At 44.6% G+C, this 19,472-nt stretch overlaps 10 non-coding genes across 10 annotated transcripts; all 10 read left to right on the top strand.

Moving 5' to 3' along the window:
* Positions 1–376: 376 nt before the first annotated feature.
* On the top strand, positions 377–449 carry trnar-ucg (transfer RNA arginine (anticodon UCG)). The gene has a single exon. It is a non-coding gene; the product is annotated as a tRNA-Arg (tRNA).
* A 1,407-nt stretch (positions 450–1,856) lies between these two features.
* On the top strand, positions 1,857–1,938 carry trnas-aga (transfer RNA serine (anticodon AGA)). The gene has a single exon. It is a non-coding gene; the product is annotated as a tRNA-Ser (tRNA).
* Positions 1,939–5,529: 3,591 nt separating this feature from the next.
* Positions 5,530–5,611, top strand: trnas-aga (transfer RNA serine (anticodon AGA)). The gene has a single exon. It is a non-coding gene; the product is annotated as a tRNA-Ser (tRNA).
* Positions 5,612–7,738: 2,127 nt separating this feature from the next.
* trnar-ucg (transfer RNA arginine (anticodon UCG)) lies at positions 7,739–7,811 on the top strand. Its single transcript has one exon. It is a non-coding gene; the product is annotated as a tRNA-Arg (tRNA).
* Positions 7,812–9,202: 1,391 nt separating this feature from the next.
* On the top strand, positions 9,203–9,284 carry trnas-aga (transfer RNA serine (anticodon AGA)). The gene has a single exon. It is a non-coding gene; the product is annotated as a tRNA-Ser (tRNA).
* A 2,126-nt stretch (positions 9,285–11,410) lies between these two features.
* On the top strand, positions 11,411–11,483 carry trnar-ucg (transfer RNA arginine (anticodon UCG)). The gene has a single exon. It is a non-coding gene; the product is annotated as a tRNA-Arg (tRNA).
* A 1,391-nt stretch (positions 11,484–12,874) lies between these two features.
* trnas-aga (transfer RNA serine (anticodon AGA)) lies at positions 12,875–12,956 on the top strand. Its single transcript has one exon. It is a non-coding gene; the product is annotated as a tRNA-Ser (tRNA).
* A 2,128-nt stretch (positions 12,957–15,084) lies between these two features.
* trnar-ucg (transfer RNA arginine (anticodon UCG)) lies at positions 15,085–15,157 on the top strand. The gene has a single exon. It is a non-coding gene; the product is annotated as a tRNA-Arg (tRNA).
* A 1,407-nt stretch (positions 15,158–16,564) lies between these two features.
* Positions 16,565–16,646, top strand: trnas-aga (transfer RNA serine (anticodon AGA)). Its single transcript has one exon. It is a non-coding gene; the product is annotated as a tRNA-Ser (tRNA).
* A 2,128-nt stretch (positions 16,647–18,774) lies between these two features.
* On the top strand, positions 18,775–18,847 carry trnar-ucg (transfer RNA arginine (anticodon UCG)). Its single transcript has one exon. It is a non-coding gene; the product is annotated as a tRNA-Arg (tRNA).
* Positions 18,848–19,472: the final 625 nt, after the last annotated feature.

The raw sequence follows: 19,472 nt of genomic DNA, 5'->3' as shown, positions 1-19,472 counted from the left end.
AATAAAAGGTGTCACGCAGCTCGTCTAATTCCACATCCTGAGCTCGAAATGAGCAGATGTCTCTCGCTGAGTTTCGGCAGGGTCTTGCTTAGACGACACCATGACACGTTTTCACTGGAGTAGATCATGAAATCGCGTCGTGAATGTGAATAAAACGATGGGCACTTCCAGCAGAGAAGGAGGCGACCCTGAAGCAGGCAGCTCTGGACAAATGTTTCTCCTTTGCCAGTGAAAGGCACTGCTTCACAAATTGGAAACTTCGAAGTGAAGCAGTGTTGGTGATTATCTTCGCTGCTTGTTCACCTTTTTAATTCTGATTCCGTGAAAGTCCATGGCATTACATATCGACATTCTGCCGTGGCTGTGCGCGTCTGTTGGGCCAGTAGCGTAATGGATAACGCGTCTGACTTCGGATCAGAAGATTGTAGGTTCGAGTCCTACCTGGCTCGTGGGGAATGTCTCCCTTTAACCGTGCCCCTCGTTGACGCTCCCCTGCAAAGCCCTGCCGGGACGTCGCTTCTGTGCTTCCGCATTTAAAACTTGCATTTGTCTTATTGTCCATTTCAAATTCCAGCTCACCACAACGGAGACCTCTGTCGGTTTGGGGGTGCCTTTCTGTGTGTCTCCCTTTGTGGGTGAAAATGAGCATGAGTTCCTCAAAAGAGTGACAAGTCGTTGTGGAAGTGTCATACATCTGTACCATTTAAGAACACAGGATAAAGTCATTGACATTTGCCCTGGGAACATTAGAACACACGACACTTTGGGCCAAAGTTGGAAACTGCGACTGGAATAGATGGCTCTCTGATCAGGCGGAATGGCCTTTTCCCACTTTGTAAATCTACGAAGACAAGTTGAAAATAATCTGCAACGAAAATGTTCATAAAGGGTGTTTTATTTACACTAAATACGATAGTATCTATCGCCTTGTCTTGTTATTTACTTGTGAAGATTCGGTACTCTCAGCACCGTGGCCCGGATCGTATTCCCGCTCATGGAATGGTTGTATTGTTCAGCTAACATATCGGTGTACCAGTACTTCTGCCGATTTTCCGATGCTAGCAGGTCATTGGTTTTGTCCAAAACATTATGAATGTTAACATAATACAAATAGCTGCAGTTGCTGGAAATCTGAGCCTAAAACGAAAATTGTTTGCGGAACGCAGAAAGACTGGCAACAGAAACATCGACTTTCCTGCTCCTCGGATGCTGCTGTGCTTTTCCAGCATTTTCTGATCTAAAATCAGGTTTCCAGCATCTGCAGTCCTCACTCCTGCCGAGTTCCTTCAGTGTCGCTGGTTCCCAATTCAAGAACTCCATCTCTGGCGGTTTCATATCTGTACCTCCATGCTGTGGAATTGAAGAGTGAAGAAAAGTAACTCACCCCCTCCATCTCTGGGGTAATTAGGGGCTGAAAGTGAATCGTATCACATTGAAGTATATCTACAAGCGACTTAATCTCTGTCTTTTATTGGGAACCATCTCTTTCATTGTAACCATCAGGAAAGACCATTTCGTTCGCTAAATAAAGAAATGAATATGTCACTAACCTTTCTTTGTTTCATGTCCAAGAATACTCAGATCAATAGCTCCCTTGATTACCTCTGCTGGTCATGTTCGCAAAGAGATCGAGCAAATTGCCAAGTGTGATTTTCCTTTCAATAAATAATTTTGACTCAATTTTGCTGCAAATATCTTTTCCTAACTTTGTGCTTTTCTTCTTTGACATTGGTGTCTCGCACCTTACAAATGACAGCAAAGGTATGAATGGAGATGGAAACATTTCACTCAAGTCAGCGGCAGCTTTCAATGAGATCACGACTGATTTGGTCAGTGCTCAGGGGGCAGTGCCGTCTGTAGTCATGGCCGAGTGGTTAAGGCGATGGATTAGAAATCCATTGGGGTTTCCCCACGTAGGTTCGAATCCTGCTGACTACGTTATCCGTGCTTTGCTGCTGGAACAATTCAAAGTTCAGAAAGCCTGTTTTGCAAACCAGGCCTGTAATTTGATGAGACTTGAGAAACTCGAGTTCTTCATCAGAAATGCTCCACATTTAAAACATTATCTCTGTTTCTCTTTCCAGATACACTGCTCAACACATCGGGTTTCTGCAGTTGTTATTGAACGCCCTGAGCAGAAGTGCTGCTTTTCATTAGATTCCTTTAATCCCTTGTCCTCTGTTCTCTGACTCTGGTCATTGGCAACACTTCCTCTTGCTCGTCAGAGTGCTCATTCCCCACCGCTCCGTCTCCCATCATTACAAACAACCGCAGGAAATTGCCACTTAACCATCTTTGTTCCAAAGTGAAACTCACCAGCCTAGGAACTCTCTCCACCAAATGGGACTTCTCATCCCTGGACATGGAAAAGCCAGAGGATTGTGAAGAGATACTGTGAACATATTGTCAGTTGGCTGTTGGAAAAATGTTTAGGAAGCAAACCATATAATTTAGGCTCCAGCTTTGGAAATCTTGAGAAACTCTTTGGGAAATGGAATCACAGGAGATTGAAGAAGTGTCAGTTGTCAGTCCGAGTAGAGGAAGGGACATTGACTCTGATGTTCTCGGCACAGGAATTGATCTGAGACATTGAAAGAATTCTCGCTCCCGTACGTGAGCAATACAAACTTCATCTGGACGGTGGGACAATGAAAAACTCTGGAACACTCAAGACAATATCCAAATATTGACTGAGATCACGACAGTACGAGTACGATAGATGGGTCAGTTTTTGTCCAGTGTGTGCGGGAGGGATTCCTGACACAGTATGTAGACATGCCTTCAAGGGAAGAAGCCACTTTCGATTTAGTACTGGGTAACGAGCCTGGCCAAGTTTTAGATTTGGAAGTAGGTGAGCACTGTGGAGACAGCGATCACAATTCTCTCAGGTTTACTTTCGTGATGGAAAGGGATAGGTGTACTCCACGGAGCAAGAGTTTCAGCTGGTGGAAGGGAAATCACGATGCAATGAGGTAAGATTTAGGAAGCGCAGAGTTGGGGAGGAAACTGTAGGGGGTGAGCACATTAAACATGTGAAGCTTATTCAAGGAAAAGCTCCTGTGTGTCCTCGATAAGTATGTACCTGTCAGGCAGGGAGGAAGATATAGAACGCGTGAGCCGTGATTTACTAAGGAAGGTGGAATCCCTGGTCAAGAAGAACAAGAAGTCTTATGTTAGGACAAAACGTGAAAACTCAGTTAGAGGGCTCGAGGTTTCCAACGATCTCAGGAAAGACCTAAAAAGAGAGCTGGGAAAAGCCAGGAGGAGACATGAGAAGTTGTTGGCAGATACGATCAGGGTTAACGCTAAGGCTTTCCATAGGTATGTCAGGAATAAAAGAATGACGAGAGTTAAATTTGGGACAATCAAGGATAATAGTGGGAAGTCGTGTGTGGAGTCAGTGGAGATAGAGGAAGCACTAAATAAATATTTTTCGACAGAGTTCGCTATAGATAATGAAAATGTTGGCGAGGAAGATACAGAGATACTTGCGTCTAGACTAGAAGAGATTGAGGTTCACAAGGAAGAGATATTAGAAATACTGCAGAGTGTGAAAATAGATAAGTCAGCTGGGCCGGATGGGATCTATCTGATGTTGTTTAGCCAATGCACTGCAGGAAGGTACAAATCAAGCTGATGCTAACAACGGCTCGTTTTGAGCCGCTAATTTGCAGTGAAGTGGCGGCGCCAATAAAAGGTGTCATGCAGCTCGTCTAATTCCACATCCTGAGCTCGAAATGAGCAGATGTCTCTCGCTGAGTTTCGGCAGGGTCTTGCTTAGACGACACCATGACACGTTTTCACTGGAGTAGATCATGAAATCGCGTCGTGAATGTGAATAAAACGATGGGCACTTCCAGCAGAGAAGGAGGCGACCCTGAAGCAGGCAGCTCTGGACAAATGTTTCTCCTTTGCCAGTGAAAGGCACTGCTTCACATATTGGAATCTTCGAAGTGAAGCAGTGTTGGTGATTATCTTCGCTGCTTGTTCACCTTTTTAATTCTGATTCCGTGAAAGGCCATGGCATTACATATCGACATTCTGCCGTAGCTGTGCGTGTCTCTTGGGCCAGTAGCGTAATGGATAACGCGTCTGCCATCGGATCAGAAGATTGTCGGTTCGAATCCTACCTGGCTCGTGGGGAATGTCTCACTTTAACCGTGCCCCTCTTTGGCGCTCCCCTGCAAAGCCCTGTTGGGACGTCGCTTCTGTGTTTCCGCATTTAAAACTTGCATTTGTCTTATTGTCCATTTCAAATTCCAGCTCACCACAACGGAGACCTCTGTCGGTTTGGGGGTGCCTATGTGGGTGAAAATGAGCATGAGTTCCTCAAAAGAGTGACAAGTCGTTGTGGAAGTGTCATACATCTGTGCCATTTAAGAACACAGGATAAAGTCATTGACATTTGCCCTGGGAACATTAGAACACACGACACTTTGGGCCAAAGTTGGAAACTGCGACTGGAATAGATGGCTCTCTGATCAGGCGGAATGGCCTTTTCCCACTTTGTAAATCTACGAAGACAAGTTGAAAATAATCTGCAACGAAAATGTTCATAAAGGGTGTTTTATTTACACTAAATACGATAGTATCTATCGCCTTGTCTTGTTATTTACTTGTGAAGATTCGGTACTCTCAGCACCGTGGCCCGGATCGTATTCCCGCTCATGGAATGGTTGTATTGTTCAGCTAACATATCGGTGTACCAGTACTTCTGCCGATTTTCCGATGCTAGCAGCTCATTGGTTTTGTCCAAAACATTATGAATGTTAACATAATACAAATAGCTGCAGTTGCTGGAAATCTGAGCCTAAAACGAAAATTGTTTGCGGAACGCAGAAAGACTGGCAACAGAAACATCGACTTTCCTGCTCCTCGGATGCTGCTGTGCTTTTCCAGCATTTTCTGATCTAAAATCAGGTTTCCAGCATCTGCAGTCCTCACTCCTGCCGAGTTCCTTCAGTGTCGCTGGTTCCCAATTCAAGAACTCCATCTCTGGCGGTTTCATATCTGTACCTCCATGCTGTGGAATTGAAGAGTGAAGAAAAGTAACTCACCCCCTCCATCTCTGGGGTAATTAGGGGCTGAAAGTGAATCGTATCACATTGAAGTATATCTACAAGCGACTTAATCTCTGTCTTTTATTGGGAACCATCTCTTTCATTGTAACCATCAGGAAAGACCATTTCGTTCGCTAAATAAAGAAATGAATATGTCACTAACCTTTGTTTGTTTCATGTCCAAGAATACTCAGATCAATAGCTCCCTTGATTACCTCTGCTGGTCATGTTCGCAAAGAGATCGAGCAAATTGCCAAGTGTGATTTTCCTTTCAATAAATAATTTTGACTCAATTTTGCTGCAAATATCTTTTCCTAACTTTGTGCTTTTCTTCTTTGACATTGGTGTCTCGCACCTTACAAATGACAGCAAAGGTATGAATGGAGATGGAAACATTTCACTCAAGTCAGCGGCAGCTTTAAATGAGATCACGACTGATTTGGTCAGTGCTCAGGGCGCGGTGCCGTCTGTAGTCATGGCCGAGTGGTTAAGGCGATGGATTAGAAATCCATTGGGGTTTCCCCACGTAGGTTCGAATCCTGCTGACTACGTTATCCGTGCTTTGCTGCTGGAACAATTCAAAGTTCCGAAAGCCTGTTTTGCAAACCAGGCCTGTAATTTGATGAGACTTGAGAAATTCGAGTTCTTCATCAGAAATGCTCCACATTTAAAACATTATCTCTGTTTCTCTTTCCAGATACACTGCTCGACACATCGGGTTTCTGCAGTTGTTATTGAACGCCCTGAGCAGAAGTGCTGCTTTTCATTAGATTCCTTTAATCCCTTGCCCTCTGTTCTCTGACTCTGGTCAATGGCAACACTTCCTCTTGCTCGTCAGAGTGCTCATTCCCCACCGCTCCGTCTCCCATCATTACAAACAACCGCAGGAAATTGCCACTTAACCATCTTTGTTCCAAAGTGAAACTCACCAGCCTAGGAACTCTCTCCACCAAATGGGACTTCTCATCCCTGGACATGGAAAAGCCAGAGGATTGTGAAGAGATACTGTGAACATATTGTCAGTTGGCAGTTGGAAAAATGTTTAGGAAGCAAACCATATAATTTAGGCTCCAGCTTTGGGAATCTTGAGAAACTCTTTGGGAAATGGAATCACAGGAGATTGAAGAAGTGTAAATTGTCAGTCCGAGTAGAGGAAGGGACATTGACTCTGATGTTCTCGGCACAGGAATTGATCTGAGACATTGAAAGAATTCTCGCTCCCGTACGTGAGCAATACAAACTTCATCTGGACGGTGGGACAATGAAAAACTCTGGAACACTCAAGACAATATCCAAATATTGACTGAGATCACGACAGTACGAGTACGATAGATGGGTCAGTTTTTGTCCAGTGTGTGCGGGAGGGATTCCTGACACAGTATGTAGACATGGCTTCAAGGGAAGAAGCCACTTTCGATTTAGTACTGGGTAACGAGCCTGGCCAGGTTTTAGATTTGGAAGTAGGTGAGCACTGTGGAGACAGCGATCACAATTCTCTCAGGTTTACTTTCGTGATGGAAAGGGATAGGTGTACTCCACGGAGCAAGAGTTTCAGCTGGTGGAAGGGAAATCACGATGCAATGAGGTAAGATTTAGGAAGCGCAGAGTTGGGTAGGAAACTGTAGGGGGTGAGCACATTAAAAATGTGAAGCTTAGTCAAGGAAAAGCTCCTGTGTGTCCTCGATAAGTATGTACCTGTCAGGCAGGGAGGAAGATATAGAACGCGTGAGCCGTGGTTTACTAAGGAAGGTGGAATCCCTGGTCAAGAAGAACAAGAAGTCTTATGTTAGGACAAAACGTGAAAACTCAGTTAGAGCGCTCGAGGTTTCCAACGATCTCAGGAAAGACCTAAAAAGAGAGCTGGGAAGAGCCAGGAGGAGACATGAGAAGCTGTTGGCAGATAGGATCAGGGTTAACGCTAAGGCTTTCCATAGGTATGTCAGGAATAAAAGAATGACGAGAGTTAAATTTGGGACAATCAAGGATAATAGTGGGAAGTCGTGTGTGGAGTCAGTGGAGATAGAGGAAGCACTAAATAAATATTTTTCGACAGAGTTCGCTATAGATAATGAAAATGTTGGCGAGGAAGATACAGAGATACTTGCGTCTAGACTAGAAGAGATTGAGGTTCACAAGGAAGAGATATTAGAAATACTGCAGAGTGTGAAAATAGATAAGTCAGCTGGGCCGGATGGGATCTATCTGATGTTGTTTAGCCAATGCACTGCAGGAAGGTACAAATCAAGCTGATGCGAACAACGGCTCGTTTTGAGCCGCTAATTTGCAGTGAAGTGGCGGCGCCAATAAAAGGTGTCACGCAGCTCGTCTAATTCCACATCCTGAGCTCGAAATGAGCAGATGTCTCTCGCTGAGTTTCGGCAGGGTCTTGCTTAGACGACACCATGACACGTTTTCACTGGAGTAGATCATGAAATCGCGTCGTGAATGTGAATAAAATGATGGGCACTTCCAGCAGAGAAGGAGGCGACCCTGAAGCAGGCAGCTCTGGACAAATGTTTCTCCTTTGCCAGTGAAAGGCACTGCTTCACAAATTGGAAACTTCGAAGTGAAGCAGTGTTGGTGATTATCTTCGCTGCTTGTTCACCTTTTTAATTCTGATTCCGTGAAAGTCCATGGCATTACATATCGACATTCTGCCGTTGTTGCGCGAGTCTATTAGGCCAGTAGCGTAATGGGTAACGCGTCTGACTTCGGATCAGAAGATTGTAGGTTCGAGTCCTACCTGGCTCGGGGGGAATGTCTCACTTTAACCCTGCCCCTCGTTGACGCTCCCCTGCAAAGCCCTGCCGGGACGTCGCTTCTGTGCTTCCGTGTTTAAAACTTGCATTTGTCTTATTGTCCATTTCAAATTCCAGCTCACCACAACGGAGACCTCTGTCGGTTTGGGGGTGCCTATGTGGGTGAAAATGAGCATGAGTTCCTCAAAAGAGTGACAAGTCGTTGTGGAAGTGTCATACATCTGTGCCATTTAAGAACACAGGATAAAGTCATTGACATTTTCCCTGGGAACATTAGAACACACGACACTTTGGGCCAAAGTTGGAAACTGCGACTGGAATAGATGGCTCTCTGATCAGGCGGAATGGCCTTTTCCCACTTTGTAAATCTACGAAGACAAGTTGAAAATAATCTGCAACGAAAATGTTCATAAAGGGTGTTTTATTTACACTAAATACGATAGTATCTATCGCCTTGTCTTGTTATTTACTTGTGAAGATTCGGTACTCTCAGCACCGTGGCCCGGATCGTATTCCCGCTCATGGAATGGTTGTATTGTTCAGCTAACATATCGGTGTACCAGTACTTCTGCCGATTTTCCGATGCTAGCATGTCATTGGTTTTGTCCAAAACATTATGAATGTTAACATAATACAAATAGCTGCAGTTGCTGGAAATCTGAGCCTAAAACGAAAATTGTTTGCGGAACGCAGAAAGACTGGCAACAGAAACATCGACTTTCCTGCTCCTCGGATGCTGCTGTGCTTTTCCAGCATTTTCTGATCTAAAATCAGGTTTCCAGCATCTGCAGTCCTCACTCCTGCCGAGTTCCTTCAGTGTCGCTGGTTCCCAATTCAAGAACTCCATCTCTGGCGGTTTCATATCTGTACCTCCATGCTGTGGAATTGAAGAGTGAAGAAAAGTAACTCACCCCCTCCATCTCTGGGGTAATTAGGGGCTGAAAGTGAATCGTATCACATTGAAGTATATCTACAAGCGACTTAATCTCTGTCTTTTATTGGGAACCATCTCTTTCATTGTAACCATCAGGAAAGACCATTTCGTTCGCTAAATAAAGAAATGAATATGTCACTAACCTTTGTTTGTTTCATGTCCAAGAATACTCAGATCAATAGCTCCCTTGATTACCTCTGCTGGTCATGTTCGCAAAGAGATCGAGCAAATTGCCAAGTGTGATTTTCCTTTCAATAAATAATTTTGACTCAATTTTGCTGCAAATATCTTTTCCTAACTTTGTGCTTTTCTTCTTTGACATTGATGTCTCGCACCTTACAAATGACAGCAAAGGTATGAATGGAGATGGAAACATTTCACTCAAGTCAGCGGCAGCTTTCAATGAGATCACGACTGATTTGGTCAGTGCTCAGGGCGCGGTGCCGTCTGTAGTCATGGCCGAGTGGTTAAGGCGATGGATTAGAAATCCATTGGGGTTTCCCCACGTAGGTTCGAATCCTGCTGACTACGTTATCCGTGCTTTGCTGCTGGAACAATTCAAAGTTCCGAAAGCCTGTTTTGCAAACCAGGCCTGTAATTTGATTAGACTTGAGAAACTCGAGTTCTTCATCAGAAATGCTCCACATTTAAAACATTATCTCTGTTTCTCTTTCCAGATACACTGCTCGACACATCGGGTTTCTGCAGTTGTTATTGAACGCCCTGAGCAGAAGTGCTGCTTTTCATTAGATTCCTTTAATCCCTTGTCCTCTGTTCTCTGACTCTGGTCATTGGCAACACTTCCTCTTGCTCGTCAGAGTGCTCATTCCCCACCGCTCCGTCTCCCATCATTACAAACAACCGCAGGAAATTGCCACTTAACCATCTTTGTTCCAAAGTGAAACTCACCAGCCTAGGAACTCTCTCCACCAAATGGGACTTCTCATCCCTGGACATGGAAAAGCCAGAGGATTGTGAAGAGATACTGTGAACATATTGTCAGTTGGCAGTTGGAAAAATGTTTAGGAGCAAACCATATAATTTAGGCTCCAGCTTTGGAAATCTTGAGAAACTCTTTGGGAAATGGAATCACAGGAGATTGAAGAAGTGTAAATTGTCAGTCCGAGTAGAGGAAGGGACATTGACTCTGATGTTCTCGGCACAGGAATTGATCTGAGACATTGAAAGAATTATCGCTCCCGTACGTGAGCAATACAAACTTCATCTGGACGGTGGGACAATGAAAAACTCTGGAACACTCAAGACAATATCCAAATATTGACTGAGATCACGACAGTACGAGTACGATAGATGGGTCAGTTTTTGTCCAGTGTGTGCGGGAGGGCTTCCTGACACAGTATGTAGACATGGCTTCAAGGGAAGAAGCCACTTTCGATTTAGTACTGGGTAACGAGCCTGGCCAGGTTTTAGATTTGGAAGTAGGTGAGCACTGTGGAGACAGCGATCACAATTCTCTCAGGTTTACTTTCGTGATGGAAAGGGATAGGTGTACTCCACGGAGCAAGAGTTTCAGCTGGTGGAAGGGAAATCACGATGCAATGAGGTAAGATTTAGGAAGCGCAGAGTTGGGTAGGAAACTGTAGGGGGTGAGCACATTAAAAATGTGAAGCATATTCAAGGAAAAGCTCCTGTGTGTCCTCGATAAGTATGTACCTGTCAGGCAGGGAGGAAGATATAGAACGCGTGAGCCGTGGTTTACTAAGGAAGGTGGAATCCCTGGTCAAGAAGAACAAGAAGTCTTATGTTAGGACAAAACGTGAAAACTCAGTTAGAGCGCTCGAGGTTTCCAACGATCTCAGGAAAGACCTAAAAAGAGAGCTGGGAAGAGCCAGGAGGAGACATGAGAAGTTGTTGGCAGATAGGATCAGGGTTAACGCTAAGGCTTTCCATAGGTATGTCAGGAATAAAAGAATGACGAGAGTTAAATTTGGGACAATCAAGGATAATAGTGGGAAGTCGTGTGTGGAGTCAGTGGAGATAGAGGAAGCACTAAATAAATATTTTTCGACAGAGTTCGCTATAGATAATGAAAATGTTGGCGAGGAAGATACAGAGATACTTGCGTCTAGACTAGAAGAGATTGAGGTTCACAAGGAAGAGATATTAGAAATACTGCAGAGTGTGAAAATAGATAAGTCAGCTGGGCCGGATGGGATCTATCTGATGTTGTTTAGCAAATGCACTGCAGGAAGGTACAAATCAAGCTGATGCTAACAACGGCTCGTTTTGAGCCGCTAATTTGCAGTGAAGTGGCGGCGCCAATAAAAGGTGTCACGCAGCTCGTCTAATTCCACATCCTGAGCTCGAAATGAGCAGATGTCTCTCGCTGAGTTTCGGCAGGGTCTTGCTTAGACGACACCATGACACGTTTTCACTGGAGTAGATCATGAAATCGCGTCGTGAATGTGAATAAAACGTTGGGCACTTCCAGCAGAGAAGGAGGCGACCCTGAAGCAGGCAGCTCTGGACAAATGTTTCTCCTTTGCCAGTGAAAGGCACTGCTTCACAAATTGGAAACTTCGAAGTGAAGCAGTGTTGGTGATTATCTTCGCTGCTTGTTCACCTTTTTAATTCTGATTCCGTGAAAGTCCATGGCATTACATATCGACATTCTGCCGTTCTTGCGCGAGTCTATTGGGCCAGTAGCGTAATGGATAACGCGTCTGACTTCGGATCAGAAGATTGTAGGTTCGAGTCCTACCTGGCTCGTGGGGAATGTCTCACTTTAACCGTGCCCCTAGTTGACGCTCCCCTGCAAAGCCCTGGCTGGACGTCGCTTCTGTGCTTCCGCATTTAAAACTTGCATTTGTCTTATTGTCCATTTCAAATTCCAGCTCACCACAACGGAGACCTCTGTCGGTTTGGGGGTGCCTATGTGGGTGAAAATGAGCATGAGTTCCTCAAAAGAGTGACAAGTCGTTGTGGAAGTGTCATACATCTGTGCCATTTAAGAACACAGGATAAAGTCATTGACATTTTCCCTGGGAACATTAGAACACACGACACTTTGGGCCAAAGTTGGAAACTGCGACTGGAATAGATGGCTCTCTGATCAGGCGGAATGGCCTTTTCCCACTTTGTAAATCTACGAAGACAAGTTGAAAATAATCTGCAACGAAAATGTTCATAAAGGGTGTTTTATTTACACTAAATACGATAGTATCTATCGCCTTGTCTTGTTATTTACTTGTGAAGATTCGGTACTCTCAGCACCGTGGCCCGGATCGTATTCCCGCTCATGGAATGGTTGTATTGTTCAGCTAACATATCGGTGTACCAGTACTTCTGCCGATTTTCCGATGCTAGCAGCTCATTGGTTTTGTCCAAAACATTATGAATGTTAACATAATACAAATAGCTGCAGTTGCTGGAAATCTGAGCCTAAAACGAAAATTGTTTGCGGAACGCAGAAAGACTGGCAACAGAAACATCGACTTTCCTGCTCCTCGGATGCTGCTGTGCTTTTCCAGCATTTTCTGATCTAAAATCAGGTTTCCAGCATCTGCAGTCCTCACTCCTGCCGAGTTCCTTCAGTGTCGCTGGTTCCCAATTCAAGAACTCCATCTCTGGCGGTTTCATATCTGTACCTCCATGCTGTGGAATTGAAGAGTGAAGAAAAGTAACTCACCCCCTCCATCTCTGGGGTAATTAGGGGCTGAAAGTGAATCGTATCACATTGAAGTATATCTACAAGCGACTTGATCTCTGTCTTTTATTGGGAACCATCTCTTTCATTGTAACCATCAGGAAAGACCATTTCGTTCGCTAAATAAAGAAATGAATATGTCACTAACCTTTGTTTGTTTCATGTCCAAGAATACTCAGATCAATAGCTCCCTTGATTACCTCTGCTGGTCATGTTCGCAAAGAGATCGAGCAAATTGCCAAGTGTGATTTTCCTTTCAATAAATAATTTTGACTCAATTTTGCTGCAAATATCTTTTCCTAACTTTGTGCTTTTCTTCTTTGACATTGGTGTCTCGCACCTTACAAATGACAGCAAAGGTATGAATGGAGATGGAAACATTTCACTCAAGTCAGCGGCAGCTTTCAATGAGATCACGACTGATTTGGTCAGTGCTCAGGGCGCGGTGCCGTCTGTAGTCATGGCCGAGTGGTTAAGGCGATGGATTAGAAATCCATTGGGGTTTCCCCACGTAGGTTCGAATCCTGCTGACTACGTTATCCGTGCTTTGCTGCTGGAACAATTCAAAGTTCCGAAAGCCTGTTTTGCAAACCAGGCCTGTAATTTGATGAGACTTGAGAAACTCGAGTTCTTCATCAGAAATGCTCCACATTTAAAACATTATCTCTGTTTCTCTTTCCAGATACACTGCTCGACACATCGGGTTTCTGCAGTTGTTATTGAACGCCCTGAGCAGAAGTGCTGCTTTTCATTAGATTCCTTTAATGACTTGCCCTCTGTTCTCTGACTCTGGTCAATGGCAACACTTCCTCTTGCTCGTCAGAGTGCTCATTCCCCACCTCTCCGTCTCCCATCATTACAAACAACCGCAGGAAATTGCCACTTAACCATCTTTGTTCCAAAGTGAAACTCACCAGCCTAGGAACTCTCTCCACCAAATGGGACTTCTCATCCCTGGACATGGAAAAGCCAGAGGATTGTGAAGAGATACTGTGAACATATTGTCAGTTGGCAGTTGGAAAAATGTTTAGGAAGCAAACCATGTAATTTAGGCTCCAGCTTTGGAAATCATGAGAAACTCTTTGGGAAATGGAATCACAGGAGATTGAAGAAGTGTAAATTGTCAGTCCGAGTAGAGGAAGGGACATTGACTCTGATGTTCTCGGCACAGGAATTGATCTGAGACATTGAAAGAATTCTCGCTCCCGTACGTGAGCAATACAAACTCCATCTGGACGGTGGGACAATGAAAAACTCTGGAACACTCAAGACAATATCCAAATATTGACTGAGATCACGACAGTACGAGTACGATAGATGGGTCAGTTTTTGTCCAGTGTGTGCGGGAGGGCTTTCCTGACACAGTATGTAGACATGGCTTCAAGGGAAGAAGCCACTTTCGATTTAGTACTGGGTAACGAGCCTGGCCAGGTTTTAGATTTGGAAGTAGGTGAGCACTGTGGAGACAGCGATCACAATTCTCTCAGGTTTACTTTCGTGATGGAAAGGGATAGGTGTACTCCACGGAGCAAGAGTTTCAGCTGGTGGAAGGGAAATCACGATGCAATGAGGTAAGATTTAGGAAGCGCAGAGTTGGGTAGGAAACTGTAGGGGGTGAGCACATTAAAAATGTGAAGCTTATTCAAGGAAAAGCTCCTGTGTGTCCTCGATAAGTATGTACCTGTCAGGCAGGGAGGAAGATATAGAACGCGTGAGCCGTGGTTTACTAAGGAAGGTGGAATCCCTGGTCAAGAAGAACAAGAAGTCTTATGTTAGGACAAAACGTGAAAACTCAGTTAGAGCGCTCGAGGTTTCCAACGATCTCAGGAAAGACCTAAAAAGAGAGCTGGGAAGAGCCAGGAGGAGACATGAGAAGTTGTTGGCAGATAGGATCAGGGTTAACGCTAAGGCTTTCCATAGGTATGTCAGGAATAAAAGAATGACGAGAGTTAAATTTGGGCCAATCAAGGATAATAGTGGGAAGTCGTGTGTGGAGTCAGTGGAGATAGAGGAAGCACTAAATAAATATTTTTCGACAGAGTTCGCTATAGATAATGAAAATGTCGGCGAGGAAGATACAGAGATACTTGCGTCTAGACTAGAAGAGATTGAGGTTCACAAGGAAGAGATATTAGAAATACTGCAGAGTGTGAAAATAGATAAGTCAGCTGGGCCGGATGGGATCTATCTGATGTTGTTTAGCAAATGCACTGCAGGAAGGTACAAATCAAGCTGATGCTAACAACGGCTCGTTTTGAGCCGCTAATTTGCAGTGAAGTGGCGGCGCCAATAAAAGGTGTCACGCAGCTCGTCTAATTCCACATCCTGAGCTCGAAATGAGCAGATGTCTCTCGCTGAGTTTCGGCAGGGTCTTGCTTAGACGACACCATGACACGTTTTCACTGGAGTAGATCATGAAATCGCGTCGTGAATGTGAATAAAACGATGGGCACTTCCAGCAGAGAAGGAGGCGACCCTGAAGCAGGCAGCTCTGGACAAATGTTTCTCCTTTGCCAGTGAAAGGCACTGCTTCACAAATTGGAAACTTCGAAGTGAAGCAGTGTTGGTGATTATCTTCGCTGCTTGTTCACCTTTTTAATTCTGATTCCGTGAAAGTCCATGGCATTACATATCGACATTCTGCCGGTGTTGCGCGTGTCTATTGGGCCAGTAGCGTAATGGATAACGCGTCTGACTTCGGATCAGAAGATTGTAGGTTCGAGTCCTACCTGGCTCGTGGGGAATGTCTCACTTTGGCCGTGCCCCTCGTTGACGCTCCCCTGCAAAGCCCTGCCGGGACGTCGCTTCTGTGCTTCAGCATTTAAAACTTGCATTTGTCTTATTGTCCATTTCAAATTCCAGCTCAACACAACGGAGACCTCTGTCGGTTTCGGGGTGCCTTTCTGTGTGTCTCCCTTTGTGGGTGAAAATGAGCATGAGTTCCTCAAAAGAGTGACAAGTCGTTGTGGAAGTGTCATACATCTGTGCCATTTAAGAACACAGGATAAAGTCATTGACATTTGCCCTGGGAACATTAGAACACACGACACTTTGGGCCAAAGTTGGAAACTGCGACTGGAATAGATGGCTCTCTGATCAGGCGGAATGGCCTTTTCCCACTTTGTAAATCTACGAAGACAAGTTGAAAATAATCTGCAACGAAAATGTTCATAAAGGGTGTTTTATTTACACTAAATACGATAGTATCTATCGCCTTGTCTTGTTATTTACTTGTGAAGATTCGGTACTCTCAGCACCGTGGCCCGGATCGTATTCCCGCTCATGGAATGGTTGTATTGTTCAGCTAACATATCGGTGTACCAGTACTTCTGCCGATTTTCCGATGCTAGCAGCTCATTGGTTTTGTCCAAAACATTATGAATGTTAACATAATACAAATAGCTGCAGTTGCTGGAAATCTGAGCCTAAAACGAAAATTGTTTGCGGAACGCAGAAAGACTGGCAACAGAAACATCGACTTTCCTGCTCCTCGGATGCTGCTGTGCTTTTCCAGCATTTTCTGATCTAAAATCAGGTTTCCAGCATCTGCAGTCCTCACTCCTGCCGAGTTCCTTCAGTGTCGCTGGTTCCCAATTCAAGAACTCCATCTCTGGCGGTTTCATATCTGTACCTCCATGCTGTGGAATTGAAGAGTGAAGAAAAGTAACTCACCCCCTCCATCTCTGGGGTAATTAGGGGCTGAAAGTGAATCGTATCACATTGAAGTATATCTACAAGCGACTTGATCTCTGTCTTTTATTGGGAACCATCTCTTTCATTGTAACCATCAGGAAAGACCATTTCGTTCGCTAAATAAAGAAATGAATATGTCACTAACCTTTGTTTGTTTCATGTCCAAGAATACTCAGATCAATAGCTCCCTTGATTACCTCTGCTGGTCATGTTCGCAAAGAGATCGAGCAAATTGCCAAGTGTGATTTTCCTTTCAATAAATAATTTTGACTCAATTTTGCTGCAAATATCTTTTCCTAACTTTGTGCTTTTCTTCTTTGACATTGGTGTCTCGCACCTTACAAATGACAGCAAAGGTATGAATGGAGATGGAAACATTTCACTCAAGTCAGCGGCAGCTTTCAATGAGATCACGACTGATTTGGTCAGTGCTCAGGGCGCGGTGCCGTCTGTAGTCATGGCCGAGTGGTTAAGGCGATGGATTAGAAATCCATTGGGGTTTCCCCACGTAGGTTCGAATCCTGCTGACTACGTTATCCGTGCTTTGCTGCTGGAACAATTCAAAGTTCCGAAAGCCTGTTTTGCAAACCAGGCCTGTAATTTGATGAGACTTGAGAAACTCGAGTTCTTCATCAGAAATGCTCCACATTTAAAACATTATCTCTGTTTCTCTTTCCAGATACACTGCTCGACACATCGGGTTTCTGCAGTTGTTATTGAACGCCCTGAGCAGAAGTGCTGCTTTTCATTAGATTCCTTTAATGACTTGCCCTCTGTTCTCTGACTCTGGTCAATGGCAACACTTCCTCTTGCTCGTCAGAGTGCTCATTCCCCACCTCTCCGTCTCCCATCATTACAAACAACCGCAGGAAATTGCCACTTAACCATCTTTGTTCCAAAGTGAAACTCACCAGCCTAGGAACTCTCTCCACCAAATGGGACTTCTCATCCCTGGACATGGAAAAGCCAGAGGATTGTGAAGAGATACTGTGAACATATTGTCAGTTGGCAGTTGGAAAAATGTTTAGGAAGCAAACCATGTAATTTAGGCTCCAGCTTTGGAAATCATGAGAAACTCTTTGGGAAATGGAATCACAGGAGATTGAAGAAGTGTAAATTGTCAGTCCGAGTAGAGGAAGGGACATTGACTCTGATGTTCTCGGCACAGGAATTGATCTGAGACATTGAAAGAATTCTCGCTCCCGTACGTGAGCAATACAAACTCCATCTGGACGGTGGGACAATGAAAAACTCTGGAACACTCAAGACAATATCCAAATATTGACTGAGATCACGACAGTACGAGTACGATAGATGGGTCAGTTTTTGTCCAGTGTGTGCGGGAGGGCTTTCCTGACACAGTATGTAGACATGGCTTCAAGGGAAGAAGCCACTTTCGATTTAGTACTGGGTAACGAGCCTGGCCAGGTTTTAGATTTGGAAGTAGGTGAGCACTGTGGAGACAGCGATCACAATTCTCTCAGGTTTACTTTCGTGATGGAAAGGGATAGGTGTACTCCACGGAGCAAGAGTTTCAGCTGGTGGAAGGGAAATCACGATGCAATGAGGTAAGATTTAGGAAGCGCAGAGTTGGGTAGGAAACTGTAGGGGGTGAGCACATTAAAAATGTGAAGCTTATTCAAGGAAAAGCTCCTGTGTGTCCTCGATAAGTATGTACCTGTCAGGCAGGGAGGAAGATATAGAACGCGTGAGCCGTGGTTTACTAAGGAAGGTGGAATCCCTGGTCAAGAAGAACAAGAAGTCTTATGTTAGGACAAAACGTGAAAACTCAGTTAGAGCGCTCGAGGTTTCCAACGATCTCAGGAAAGACCTAAAAAGAGAGCTGGGAAGAGCCAGGAGGAGACATGAGAAGTTGTTGGCAGATAGGATCAGGGTTAACGCTAAGGCTTTCCATAGGTATGTCAGGAATAAAAGAATGACGAGAGTTAAATTTGGGCCAATCAAGGATAATAGTGGGAAGTCGTGTGTGGAGTCAGTGGAGATAGAGGAAGCACTAAATAAATATTTTTCGACAGAGTTCGCTATAGATAATGAAAATGTCGGCGAGGAAGATACAGAGATACTTGCGTCTAGACTAGAAGAGATTGAGGTTCACAAGGAAGAGATATTAGAAATACTGCAGAGTGTGAAAATAGATAAGTCAGCTGGGCCGGATGGGATCTATCTGATGTTGTTTAGCAAATGCACTGCAGGAAGGTACAAATCAAGCTGATGCTAACAACGGCTCGTTTTGAGCCGCTAATTTGCAGTGAAGTGGCGGCGCCAATAAAAGGTGTCACGCAGCTCGTCTAATTCCACATCCTGAGCTCGAAATGAGCAGATGTCTCTCGCTGAGTTTCGGCAGGGTCTTGCTTAGACGACACCATGACACGTTTTCACTGGAGTAGATCATGAAATCGCGTCGTGAATGTGAATAAAACGATGGGCACTTCCAGCAGAGAAGGAGGCGACCCTGAAGCAGGCAGCTCTGGACAAATGTTTCTCCTTTGCCAGTGAAAGGCACTGCTTCACAAATTGGAAACTTCGAAGTGAAGCAGTGTTGGTGATTATCTTCGCTGCTTGTTCACCTTTTTAATTCTGATTCCGTGAAAGTCCATGGCATTACATATCGACATTCTGCCGGTGTTGCGCGTGTCTATTGGGCCAGTAGCGTAATGGATAACGCGTCTGACTTCGGATCAGAAGATTGTAGGTTCGAGTCCTACCTGGCTCGTGGGGAATGTCTCACTTTGGCCGTGCCCCTCGTTGACGCTCCCCTGCAAAGCCCTGCCGGGACGTCGCTTCTGTGCTTCAGCATTTAAAACTTGCATTTGTCTTATTGTCCATTTCAAATTCCAGCTCAACACAACGGAGACCTCTGTCGGTTTCGGGGTGCCTTTCTGTGTGTCTCCCTTTGTGGGTGAAAATGAGCATGAGTTCCTCAAAAGAGTGACAAGTCGTTGTGGAAGTGTCATACATCTGTGCCATTTAAGAACACAGGATAAAGTCATTGACATTTGCCCTGGGAACATTAGAACACACGACACTTTGGGCCAAAGTTGGAAACTGCGACTGGAATAGATGGCTCTCTGATCAGGCGGAATGGCCTTTTCCCACTTTGTAAATCTACGAAGACAAGTTGAAAATAATCTGCAACGAAAATGTTCATAAAGGGTGTTTTATTTACACTAAATACGATAGTATCTATCGCCTTGTCTTGTTATTTACTTGTGAAGATTCGGTACTCTCAGCACCGTGGCCCGGATCGTATTCCCGCTCATGGAATGGTTGTATTGTTCAGCTAACATATCGGTGTACCAGTACTTCTGCCGATTTTCCGATGCTAGCAGCTCATTGGT

The sequence above is a fragment of the Chiloscyllium punctatum genome, chromosome 13 (genome assembly GCF_047496795.1).
Source record: "Chiloscyllium punctatum isolate Juve2018m chromosome 13, sChiPun1.3, whole genome shotgun sequence".
Lineage (NCBI taxonomy): Eukaryota > Metazoa > Chordata > Chondrichthyes > Orectolobiformes > Hemiscylliidae > Chiloscyllium > Chiloscyllium punctatum.
Note: the sequence above shows the minus strand (reverse complement) of the source record. Positions and strands in the feature narration are given on the sequence as shown.